The sequence below is a fragment of the Parus major genome, chromosome 4 (assembly GCF_001522545.3).
Source record: "Parus major isolate Abel chromosome 4, Parus_major1.1, whole genome shotgun sequence".
In the NCBI taxonomy this organism is placed as follows: Eukaryota; Metazoa; Chordata; class Aves; order Passeriformes; family Paridae; genus Parus; species Parus major.
In genome coordinates this window covers 42393351-42403580 of record NC_031771.1, presented here as the reverse complement: position 1 = coordinate 42403580, position 10230 = coordinate 42393351, and positions in this window count along the sequence as shown.

Below are 10230 nucleotides of genomic sequence, written 5' to 3'. Positions count from 1 at the left end.
CCCGGAGCCGCGGGGGCCGGGGCGGGCTCGGCCCTGCCGTAGCTGCCGTGGCCCCTGGGGTGTCCTCGAGCGCGGCGCTCCCCGGGCCCGGCCCTCCCGGAGGCACGGAACGGGTCAGGATGGGAACGACCACAGTGGTCATCGGGTCCAACCCCCTGCTCAAGGAGGGTCTTCCTAGAGCACATGGCACAGGAGTGTGTCCCGACGGTTCCTAAATATCTCCGGTGAGGGAGACTCCACAGCCTCTCTGGACAACCTGTTCTGGAGTGTGGTCTCCTGCACAGTAAAGTTCTTCCTCACACTGCGGTGAAACTTCCTGTGCCCCAATTTCTGCCCGTTGTCCCTTTTCCTATTGCTTGGCACCCCTGAGAAGAACCTGGCTCCATCCTCTGACAACATCCCTGCAGATTCTGATGGGTATTACTTAGGGTCGCTCTCAGACATCTCTTCTCAATGCTGAGCAGGCTCAGCTCCCCCAGCCATCTCCCCACAAGAGAGATGCTCCAATCCCTTAGTCATTTTTGTCACCCTCCATTGGATCTGCTCCAGGAGCTCCATGTCTCTCTTGCCCTGAGGAGCCCAGAACTGGACACTGCACTCCTGATGTGGCTCACCAGGGCTGAGTAGAGGACCAGGATCCCCTCCCTCAGCCTGCCGGCAGTGCCCTTCCCAATGCAGCCTAGGATACCATTTGCCCTCTTGACCGCAAGGTTTTAACCCTTTTTTGGGCATCCATGAAGTCCATGGGGGAAGGGGGGCGGTTGGACAACTGCTGTGAGATGAGGGGTTGCCCATGGTCCCTCTGGCTTAGTGCAGGGAGATGTGCGAAAAGTGGCCCCTGGCCAAGGCTGATCTGCTCACATGAAGGCTGAGACCTGGTGTCTGCATGTCCCTTGGTGCTGTCAGTTCCTGGATCTGCCATTCCTATGGCAGCCTTGAATTCTCCATGGAAAGCATCATGCTAAGGCCACTGTTTGCAAAGCAGATGAGCAATGAATTTGCAGAGGAACAGCCCCTTTAGGATATCATTGATCAATGCTAAGCAGAAAACCCTAAAAATGTCAGGGATTTGTCAAAACCAAAACTTAAAGACTGGAAAATACCAGTGTGAGCATGGTGGCCTTAGCAACAGGTAGGCTGTCAGCTGTTGTGACAGCTGTGGAAGGCAGTGGATGAGATATAGCAGTAGTAAGATGACATTTTAAAAAGGGGAGCAGACCTTTTTTATTTGACAGAGTGGACTGGTGGATTATGTTCTTGCAGCAATATCTAATATATAGTGTCAGAGGCCTCAGCCTGAAACAGTCAAAAAAAAAAAAAAAAAAGCAAATCTGTTTATCATAGAATGGCTTATATAAAGGAGCCATAGAATGGCTGTATATAAAGATCATGAAGTGCCACCCTGCCCTGCTGTGGGCAGAGATACCTTCCACTAGGTCTGGTTGCTCAAGGCCTTATCCAACCTGGCCTTTGGCAATTCCAAGGATGAAGCATCCGCAGCATTTCCAGGCAATCTGTCCCAATGTCTCACCCTCACTGTAAATATAAAACGTGTCTACTCTCACAGTAAATAATTTCTTGCTAATGTCTAATACATGTCCTTGTAGAAAGTCGCTCTTCATCTTGCTTTTAGGCCTCCTTCAGGTACTGCAAGGCCACATTCAGGTCACCTGAAAGCCTTCTCTTCTCCAGGCTGAACAACCCAAATTCTCTCAACATTTCTTCCTAGCAGAGGTTCTCCACCCCTCCAATCAACTTGGTGGCCCTTCTCTGGACTCATTCCAGCAGGTCCATGTCCTTCCTGTGCTGGGACCCCAGAGCTGGTGCAGCCCTGCAGGCGGGATCTCAGCAGAGCAGAGGGGCAGGATCCCCTCCCTGGCCCTGCTGCCCACGCTGCTCTGGATGCAGCCCAGGACACATTTGGCTTTCTGGGCTGTGAGTGCCCATGGCTGGGTCATGTACCACCCACCCCTCACCCACCAGCACCCCGAGATCTTTCTTGGCAGGGCTGCTCTGGATCTGTTCATCCCCAGCCTGTGCTGATAGTGGCAGTTGCCCCAGCTCAGGTGCAGCACCTTATACTTGGTCTTGTTAAATGTCAGGAGATTCCCATATGCCTACTTCTCCTGCTTGTCCAGGTCCCTCTGGGTGGCATCCCATCCTCCAGGTGTGTCGACCATACTTCTCAGCTTAGTATCATCTGCAAATTCACTGAAGATGCACTAGATCCCTTTGTCTACATCATTGATGAAGACACAAACAGTGCTGGTCCCAATACGGACCCCTGAGGGATATCACCACTGATGTCCATCAGGAGATGTTGACCTCTACTCTCTGGATGCAACCATCTTACTTATCCATCTCACAGCCCATCCATTAAATCCATCTCTCTCCAATTAAGAGAAAAATATGTTGTGGGTTTTTACAGGCTTTACAAAAGTCCAGATAAAGTGGACTCTCCTTGTCCACTTTCATGAGTATTCCCCTTTGCTTTCCTAGTACTTCATGTATATTATTTACAATAGCCTCTTTTTCACATTAGATAATTTTTTCTTTGAAACCTACAGTTCTTTTTTCCTGGCTTGTTTCACTATATCATAGAACCATAGAATGGTTGAATTAAAAAGGGACCTTAAATTAAACCTTGAATTAAAAGGGACCTTAAAGATCACCCAGTTCTGCCATGTGCAGGGAACCTTCCACTAGATCAGATCACTCAAAGACCCATCCAAACTGTCCTTGAATGCTTCCAAAGATAGAGTATCCATAGCTTCTTGTGGGGCAGTACATTCCAGTGCTTCACCACCCTCAGAAAAAGGGATTTTTTTCTAAAGTCTAATCTAAACCTATTGTGTTTCAACTGAAGGCCATTTACCCTTGTCCTATCAGTGCAGGCCCCTGTAAAAACTTCCTCTCCAGCCTTTTGTAGGCTCTCTTTAAGTACTGGAAGACTGCTGTGAGGTCTCTGCAGAGCCTTCTGCAGGCTGAACAACCCCGACTCTCCCAACCTATTTTCAGTGGAGAGGTGCTCCATTCCTCCAGTCATCTTTGTGGCACTCCCCTGAATTTGTTATACCAATCAGTTTATTTTCTGAAAGATTACATTGCCACTTAACTCTCCACTACTCATAAAGATCCTCATGGTGTATTTCTCAGAGTGTATACAAATGTGTGATGCTGCTTAGTGCTCTGTGTAAAACCAGGGTAGAAACAGTGTGGTTGTGAGAAAATCCATGACATTGTCTTTGTTGCAAAGGAGAAAGCAGCATTTTGTGCTGTCACATTAGAAAAGTGTGACAGTATTTCTATCATGAGCTACTTGTAACAGGTTTCATTTCCTAAATAACAGAATTCTACAGAATAACACAGAACTCACCTGAGTAATTGTGTACTTTCATACTAGAATGCCTAACTCATGGGGTTTTTACCAGTTACTCTTCTTACATCTCACACAGAAATTGGATTTAGCAGGATTGGTGGCTCATTGGTTCTGTCTAACAGTCTTGAAATTGAGAAAATGGACTAAATTTAATACTGGCAAAAGCAAAAGAAAGCCCAGTGGTTTCAGTGAAGCTGTGCCTCCCTGTTCTACCTCCCTCTATGGATGAATTTGGTAACCGGCTTGTTTTCAGATACGTTTTTCACAGTAGCAGATGGGTCATCAGGATTTATGCTGTGCAGCACAGCAGCACCATGCTGGAAGTCTTGGAAACAACATTGAAGGGATGGGCTTACCTACTTCACACTTAAGCCCTTGGAGCAGTGCTGCTGCTGCGGCCAGCAAATGTTTGAGGTCCAAGATGCTGTTGTGTGGCATGACAGGCTTGGTTAGCTCACTGGATGGATCTGAGATAAGAAAAAGAGAAAGAAAGCCCCAAGCTTCTCAATCAGTTCATCACTTTAGATGTACATTGCTTGCCTAACAAATGCCAGTTCCACAGTCCACAGTTTCCAGATGTTCAGTATTGGCAGCCTTTAATAGATGAAGAGCTGTGGCAGGTATGGTATGGAAGTTCTAAGTTTCTAGGCTGAGGTGCCCATGATGCTTCAGCATGTGTTCACAGCACTGGTGTGCTCGAAGCCTTTGACACTGGGTTGAGCAGTACTGGACCACCCTCAGAGGCTGCAACGAGATTCCTCATTTTGTGCAGTTTGTCCTGCCACACTGAAGAAGGCAGGCCTCTCCTTTGCTTCAGGAAGTATCAGTGAGTTGTCACTTCTTCACTGCTGATGTGTCACTGTGATGTGCCAGCCTTGCCACCAGCCCCCAGGTACTTCCAAGTCCGTGCCTTTACATCACAGAGTTTGCCTGTGATTGTTTTGGTGTTTACTCTGACCCAACATTGTGGGACTCCCATTTACAGTTCATTGTCATTTCTCTGTGAACAGTCACAGTAATGCCAGGCTCATACTGATTACGTTTTTAAACAACTCTCATTATATCTAAATAAAGGTGGTAGGCTTAAAGTCAAAATTGAAGAGCATTCTGCTGTTGTTCCAGGTAGGAATGCCATCCTTCTCCAGGGAATTCCTGCACTAAGGGAGAACAGATACCATGTACAGATCACTCTGACAGAGGTACTCACTGTCCTCAGAGCTGCTCTGTAAAAATGGCATACTGGAATCTAAAGGAGACTTTAAGTAATTTCTTTTTGTACAAATATTTTTTCCAGTTCTCCCTGTCTTTTGATTTATTTTTTACTTTCTTTTACTGTTTGTCCTTCTCCTTTTTTTCTGTATTTCTATCCCAGTTCCCCATTTGTAATTGCTTCTTTCCCCTGCTTTCCTCTGACATCTTCTCAGTTGTTATTCACCTCATTCCTCCCACAGTCTTTGTCTTGTTTCTCCCTGTCTTTTCCTTTGTTAATTAGTACATTGTCAGAACTTCTGAAGGAAATTGTTTCACGCAACAGGGCATCAAAGAACAAGCAGCAGGTGCAGGCGTAACCTTGTTCTTTGAACTCCTACCACTACTCAATAGCAAAGCAAAGCTGGCAGGAACAGCTTCTCTTTCCCTGATTAATTAAGAGAAGAGAGGTAGCCAGAAGGAAAACAAGAGTGGGTGGTGATAGCAAGGGTAGGGGGCAAGCAGGGATAGTACAGAAGCCAGAGAAGAAAAGATAGAAATAATGTTCACTGCAGAGGGAGTTTGACAAAGCTGCATAATCATAGCAAACCTTCAAGGGCATTCACATCAGGCTGTGCTTTTCTTGGTATGCTCTGAGAGATGGTCTTCAGTCCCTTCCCTTGACACGGAGCCACTCACCTCTGGGTTGGCTCCTCTGTCCTGCTTAAGTGTCCCATTGCTCTTGACATATCTGGATAAAGTGTATCTGATAATGTTCACATTTCTATTAATGATATCAGTAACCACCATACCCTGAGTTTTAACAAAAGCAAATAGAATGTTTAAAAAGTAATAATTATTTACATTATTGCAGAAACATGGAAAGGCAAAGTCAGGAACAGATACAGAGTGAAAAATAACACAGCAAAACTTACTGCTAGTTACAGCATTGTATTTGTTTTTTTGACCAATTTCATTATGTCAGTTCTTGCTGATTAACTGATTATTTTGCAAAATCCCTGTAAACCCCAAATAAACTAACCAAGATTTTCTGTCCAAAAGTCAAAGGGAAGTTTTGACACCAAACCATTATGGTAAGTCATATTTATGTTTCCGAATTTATGATGCAGGATTGAGTGAGTTCTTAGAGTAAAAAGGTATGTTGAATAGCTCAAATTCATGTCCTTTTTTATTGGTCTTTTTTCCTTCTGTCAAGGAATTTTATTTTATTTTATTTTCCTTTTGGCCCAGCTTCCTGTATTGCATGAGGTTAATGAGATGAGTTCAAAAGATACCTCTGTATAGAATATTGTATTTCTGAAGGAGACTCTTTTTAAGTCATAAATAAAGTACAGAAAGCATAGATTGCACGTAAAGAGAAAAGCAGATGCTTCCTTTTCAGAATTTCCTTAACATACAGCAAAATGAAGAATAGAGTACTTGTAGTTTCAAGTCTGTTGAAACTGTGGATAGGTAGAGTTGGATACTCCTGATCTTTCAAGGACCAAATGACTACACATAACTGAAGGCAGAATCTCCTAATCCATAATGAATTTATGATATGCTTGACTTAAAGACCTACTTGTGTTTCACATAAGCTATAGGCAGGATGAACTGGTTTTAGGCTGGTTTTAGGCATTTTTTCTCTTGTAGAACTCATTGACATGAAATATACACAGCAACTTGTTTCTTCTCTTCTTATCAATATTAGAATCTGATACAAGATGCTGCTTGGCTTTTAGTTGGGATTTTTTTTCCCCTATAATCACACAAATTAAACAGAAACCCACAAAAAAGTTTTTAATTTTATTTAAGATTAATCTAGCATTGAGACTAATGGGGTTTTACTCAGTGCTGGGAGACCAAAAGCATAAAGTCCACTAAAGCAAAATGTAAACAAAATCATATAAACATACAAATGGAATAGCAAGGTTTTAAAGACATTCTTAATGTGCAATATTGATCCTTTCTTGAAAAGGTCACCTTTAAGAACATGTAATCTGCTGGGAATGCTGAAAACAAGTATAAAGGAGTAATGCAGGCTGAGTCCTCTGCTGTATGTATTAGAGATACAGATACTGTAGCTTGGGTAAAGCTGTGGTCAACTTCTATTCTAAAAAAAAATGAACCAAGACATACCCCACACCAAAATGGTCAATGACAAATGCAGGCCTCCCCCAGCTGCTGTTGGAGTGAACAATCACACTTCCCCAAATATCAGCACAGATTTTAAACTAATGTATTTATTTTTTCTTGTTTCTTTATTTTTCCATCTGTCAATGCCTTCTTGTAGTTTATATTTATTCTGAGAACAGCTATTTTCCTCTTGGTAAATATGACTGAATGACTAAATTCTTTACTCACTGTCTTAAAGAAACAGTGGGTGACTACTTAACTACTGCAACTGAACTATAAATCTAAAGTCACTGTAAAAAGGAGTAGCTTTTACTTGATGAAATTGTTAAGATTTACTAATCTGAACTAAATTGAAATGCCTCCATTTAACATATTTTAGAGAATTAGACGATGCCTTTGTCCATTTTTGCTTGAGAATACAAAGTGCAAAAGTTTTTATCCTGCTTAAAGACAAATACCCTCTGCTATGCCACCCACATGTACCCAATCTGTTGGAAAACTAGAACTATGTAGTCCTTTAGGATTGAGAACATAATTCTTTGCCTGTCAGATTATTCTGACAAATTACATTATAATTACTTCCTCATTAGTTACTGTGACAAATGTTGATCTAAAGAGAACAGGGAAGGATGTCTTTTATTTAAAATCATCAAAACATGAACAATTGAGATTTCCTCTGAATAACTTTAAGTTCACTAATATTTGAGAATGCTAACATGTTCATTCCTATTGCATATAAGCAAAGAGAGATTTCTAGCACCAGTCTCTTTAAAAAATGTCCATTTTTATTTCCTTTTGAATACCCTTAAAGTAGCATACTTTCTGCTTCTATGCAGATATTTTTTCTCTCTGATAGTACTGGGCATGATCCTTAAATAATGAAAAAAAATAGATATTTTTATTATGAGTTGTTTAAAGTGTGAAAAATTAATGTATAGTGGAATATATTACATTCCTAGAGCATTATTTCCTCAAGGAAGGTAGAAAACAAGTAACAATGCCAATCTCTGTTGTAAAGCATGAGAGAGGGGAATAATCTGCAACCTCAAAATAAACTCACTTTCTTTTCAAAGCAAGAAACATGTTGGAAAAGAATTACCTTTTTGCAAGACCCAGTTCCTTTGAGTTCATTTTTGACTGCTAGCAGTCTCACCCTAAGCATCTCCTGATGCAGATCAGTGAAAATCTGTGCTTTATCCCATCACTATGTGAGTATTACAGTTTCTAGATGTGCATGTGAAGAAGTGTCAGAGGAAAAAGTCACACATCTGATTCAAAGGCACTTTGTGATCAGATTCACTGCCGCTCCTTTAAGACATTGGAGCAGAGTCTTGCTCCCCTCAAAGAGACTAGAGTATCAGTTCCAGCCTGCAGCAGAGAATTAAATCAGTGCAGTTTGGGTACCTGATCTGTTTGTACCTGATTGCCCTTGCAAGCAGGAAGATAACCTATGTAAGTTCTTACCCACAAAGGAATGGGAAAGCTGCATTAGGCTTCCTCTGCCCAATGAGTTATTCAAGTACAATCAGATTCAGCAGACTCTTTGCAATTTTCTAAGGTGCCTGTTAAATACTGCAAGATGCTGACAAATAGATTTTGGGTCAAATCTCAGTTCTGCCACTGCCTTGCTCTGGCACCTTGGACAAAATAGACTGTTTGAACATGTACACCTTTCCCACAGTGGGTGAATTACTGGCAGGACTCTTTATTAATTGGGACGCTCCCAGGGTTTTTCCACTGGGTAATATCTTAACATACAAGTGTTGTTTCTATGTGTGAATCTAGGAAGTGTGATCGTGGCTTTTATTTTTATTTCTTTGGTATCCTTGAAAGACCTTTTGTAGCTCTGGAGAATGAGCTGACCTCTTTTGTTCCCCTAGCCTGAAAAAGGTCATATTTTGTTTAACTAACCTTTGAAAACACCAGGCCAAATTCTACTCCCACTGCACCATTCAGAATAGCTGCAGAGTTATTCTGTCTTAGAGCTCTGAGCTGAGAGTAGTATTTTACCCAAAGCTTTCCATCTTCTGACTTGTAACTAGTCTGTCTTAGTACGTCTGCGAGTGCAGACAGCCACACCTCTTATACGCTGTAGAGTTACTTGTATTCTAGACACATACATGTTTTAATAGGAATATTCATTCCTTGGCTCAGCTGAAGTGTAAGAGAGAGAACACAGACTGCTAATGTGGACACAGTTGGATCTGAACTACTCTTAAAACTTTGGACTCCTTTTTGGCTGATGTTTTTTCATGAGGTCAATGTATCAGAGTAATTTTTTTTCACAATACATTTGTAACTTATACCTTCATGGTTACATCTTCTGCCAGTTAGGTTCCAATACTTCTTCCTTCTTCAGAGGCTTCATGCTCTTTTAGATTATTTGGTTGGTTTTGGGAGGTTTCTTTCATTTTATGTTGGGTTTTTTTTCCTAGAAGAACACTCTGAACTTTATAAAATTATTTTCAAGACTTCTATCCTTCTCTTTCCATTATATTTTGATATAGCCTCAATATTACAGCTTATTAAATAAGCTTTGAACTAATATAACACAAGGTCATAAAAATGTGAAATTATTTTGTTTCCATGATTTTTTTCAAACTAAAATCTTCAAATACAAGTTTGGATGATGTATTAATGAGAAATAAGAAGAGGCAGACTATGCAAAACTTTTAATGTATTTTTTAATAAAAACCTTAATTTTGGTTTTATTTTGACATACTCATATTGTGCCCTTCTTCAATATGTACTTTCTTCATAGGAAAGCAGGAGTAGATTACCTCTAGCCTGTATTTCGCTCAGACTCTGCTTCCTGAAACTTTTGGTTCTGTTCCTGTATTTTAAATTCAGGATATAGATACATGTAAAAAGATGAATGTGATAAAGGGCTGATTCCATCTACAGGCATTAGATATTTGTTTTCACATAACAGCTGCTCAGGCAAAGCTAAGACTGTGTTATGAAAATGGAACTGAAGAAACAAGAAGATTTACTTCTTGTAGAGGTTTACAGATTGTATCAAAATCAGACCAAAGTTCATTCTGACATATGAAAAAACCTGACCATTTTGGCACATCATAACAACAAATGTAAAAACAGGGGGAAGAAGAAACAAAAGCAACAGTTCCTGTTGGAGCAGAGGCAGAACACAGTCAATGAGCAGGGATGGTATAGGGTAGAGGACGGGAGGATGCAGCAGAGCACTACTTCCACACTTGCTCTATGTGCTCTGTGGACCTTAGTTTTTAGGAGTACAGATCTACTTTTTATATTTTATATAAATATTATATATATATTTTATACAACATATTCCCTGAAATCATCAACAACTAAAAATTAAGTCAGTACTGTTTCAAAATGGATGTGAAGCAAAGTTTGTGTGTTCAGAAAAAAATCCCATAACATCAAGGATTGTTACATAATAATCAGAAATGTGTCAAATTTTCTCTTAAAACTACTTCTATTTCGTATTCCCATTGGTAAATCCCACAAGGAGTTCCAGAACCTTGTTTCTCTCATAGTCAGAA